The sequence below is a fragment of the Bidens hawaiensis genome, unplaced genomic scaffold (genome assembly GCF_021521415.1).
Source record: "Bidens hawaiensis isolate Kalapana, Puna unplaced genomic scaffold, B.hawaiensis_p1.1 tig00039698_1, whole genome shotgun sequence".
NCBI classification, from domain to species: domain Eukaryota; kingdom Viridiplantae; phylum Streptophyta; class Magnoliopsida; order Asterales; family Asteraceae; genus Bidens; species Bidens hawaiensis.
In genome coordinates this window covers 27,873-31,356 of record NW_027505625.1, presented here as the reverse complement: position 1 = coordinate 31,356, position 3,484 = coordinate 27,873, and positions in this window count along the sequence as shown.

Genomic DNA, 3,484 nt, shown 5'->3' with positions numbered 1-3,484 from the left:
TGCGTAAGTACGTTTGGGCTTGAAAACAAGTGATAAAATTTAGACTCGAGAAAGAAGGATTTTTACCAGATACACGAAGAATTCGACCATCGGCAAGCGGGATACGAATGAACTTCTCAAAGCAAACAATTTCAGCACGATGAACAGATAACCAGTCCATGCCTACTATGATGTCAAAAATCCTAGTTGCATAGGAATGAGGGCGATTGAGAACTTGTGGCCGTTTAGATTTAATCTACAATTTCAAATAACTAAGTCAATTGTTACAGATTTACCATTAGCTACTTCAACAAAATACGAGTTCTTAAGCTTAGATCGGGGTTTAGCAAGTTAAGGCTCAAATTCAAATGACACAAAGCTCATATCGGCACCGGTATCAAATAAAATTGTTGCAAAGTGGTCACTCATGAGAAACGTACCGTTCACCACATCCCCGTTTTATTGAGCTTGATTGGCGTTAATCATAAAAGAGCGCCCACAATTTTCATGAGGAGCTTGAGCAGTTTGAACAATTTGACCACCTTGTAGTGTAGGAGCTAAAATGGCGGGATGTGGATGAACTTGAACTTGGTTTAGCCAACAATGGTGGAACCTGTGGCTGATAAGCTTGATGGGTTTGATACGTCTGAACCTGGTACAACGGAACTGGAGCAAGCTGAAGGTTATTCACATGTGCGAGTCATGGACACGCATTGCGAAAGTGGTTAGGGTCACCACAACTATAGAAATCTCGCATTTGGTTAAAAGGTTGAGCATACGGTGCAGGGCGAGGCTTGGGTTGAGCAAACAGCTGAGGAGCAGTTGGTACAATAGCAGTCTCACGACAAGTGACGCTAAGGTGCCCAAAACGGTTGCAACGAGTGCATTGGCGGCAAGCGGCATTGGCGGGGTGATGATGTCGACAAAAGTTGCAATACAGATGGGGTCTGCTGTAGAGTTTCTTGGGTGGTGATGCAAGGTTAGTTTGAGGTTGAGGTGCGGTTTGTTAAGTTAGCGCATCGTTCTTGCGCTTCTTGGTATGGTGGTGTGATGAGAAAGCAGGCTTGGATGACTCGGGTTTTGTTTCTTTGGGCTCGGTAGAGGGTTTATCAGCAGGTTTCTTCGATCCCTTCAATGTCAAAGTCCCGGCTTTAACATGATTATCAGATACAGTTGAAGCAAGGTTAATTGCGTCACCAAGTTCTATGGGAGAACTACTCAAAACACTATCTTGGATTTCTCTCGGTAGTCCCCGAATGTACTTATCGATGGCACGCGAGGTCAGGGTAACAAGGTGAGGTACCAGCACACTGAGTTCATTAAAACCAGAAGTGTAAGCTGCATGCTCACCACCCTCTTGTTTGAGGTTCCAAAACTCAGCTTCCAAGTTCATAAGCTCAATCGGATGGGCAGAACTGCTTGGTCATCAGTTCTTTCAATTCGTCCCATGGCATAGCCATGGCAGCTTCGGCACCACGGGTTGTCTTTTCCTTCAGCCACCAGGTATGTGCCCCTTTTGCAAAGACACTTGTAGCAAAACGGGTTTGCTTGTCATCGGGACACTCAGTGTGGAGGAATTTGCTCTCCATTTGTTCGTACCACTGAAGTAGGGCAGTGGCACCAGCAGTCCCGTCAAACTCTGGGGGTTTTGTGCTGGTGAAAGTCGTAAACAAACAGTGAGATGCTTTAGGCTTGCTTGAAACAGAGGCGTTATTAGCAGAAAGATTCTGGTGAATTTGGGTCATCATGTCGGGAAGGACCGCGGCTAGTTTTTTGGTGATCTGATCAGTCAACTTGCGACTAGAGGATCCGGAAGAACGACACGTATTAAAATAGAGACATTCTGCGAACAATGGTGACGAAAATCGTGAGACTCGGAATATGGTGTGGTATAAAAATCCTTGTTAAAGTTTACTTTAAAATGAATAAATAAATAAACGTAAATAAGCAAACAAATAAATAAATAAATAAAAAGTCATAACAATGGTAATAAATCTTGTGTGGAACTTTAGAGTTTTCATGAACCACCATGGACTCCTATTTTCCACACATCAAAGAAACTCGAAATCAAATCGAACTGAAAGCTGAGTATTCGTGTACAAACTTCTAGTTAAAACACCTAGTAAAACATAGATGAGTGCAACCATATTCTTTTCACAAAGAGAACATGGTCGCGTTTGAAAACTTAAAGTTGTGATTCATATGGCGTTGGAGTGGCATGCTTTGGCCTAATAGAGTTCATGCCCTTTCCTGACTCTCTAGGTAAGAAACCGAGTCCTGCATCTGATTGGGATTTATACGCATTGCTTATCCTTAGGTTTCAATAACCTTGGTGTCAAGAGTTTCGGAAAACAAGCACGTCCCCATTCCAGTTACTACATACCCGCCATAACGAACCATCTTTAAGAAGAAGAAATATCGGAACACCACAATAAAAATAAATAAATGAAAATGTTGGAAAAATTTTTGTTTTTAGGCATAAGCCTTGGACTTATGTGCGCTTTGTGTACATGAGGCGTAAATGAATTGACAATAAAATATTAAGCAAGTGCATTGAATAATCACATAAGGCCCACATAATTTTCTAATCATGCAACCTAAACAATTAAGCAAATAAACTATAACTAACAAGAACACTATGTCTAATAAACTATAACACGCCGGCTTTAGCGGAAACACCCGGGTGTGACGTACAGATTGCCCAAAACACATGTGACACTATCAAGTGACAATAATATCATTAATTCATTCAAATCCCAAGTACACAAGTTTGTCAAGTAAATGAATACAAAGTAAAAGGAACAAAACACATCTTCTTGTTTGTTCTTTAAATAACCTAACTTCTAGTGTCTTTCACCATTTCATCCTCTAATGTAAGTACCTGTAGCATATGTATAAAATAAAGTCAACTAATTGAATAGTTGGTGGGTTCACACAAGTTTGATACAAAACATAAAAACCATATAATTCCATGAACCTAGGTGTAGTAATACCGCAAGTAATGTGTTTTCCATTTGGTAACAACCAAATGTACTCGGATCGGGGGTCCCTATTCCACTCATAACATCGAGGTCCTTAGTGCATAGGGGGGCGTATGATCATACTTATTGAGGTAACCATGAGCAAGTAGTCTTTGAGCAAGTAAGCAAATAGGCACACAAGTCCATGTAACGAATTGTAGTTTGTAATATTAAATAAATGAAATTGAATTGTTGATATGATATATATGCTACCCCCAAAATAGTAAAAAAGGGTAAAAACGGAGTGTGAGAAACTCACCTTTGAATTGGGATGACAATCTTGAAAATGAAACGAAAGCGCGTTATATGAAACTAAACGATCGAATCTCACGAGCTAGAAATATTAAGAACAAGAGAACTACTAACTAATTTGATGAACAAAAATGTCGGTTTTATAGTTCCTATGTTTTATTTATAAGTATTTTGTTACAAATTTTTATGTGTAGTAATATTTAAGTTAACGGGTTTTCATGAATTATTATTAT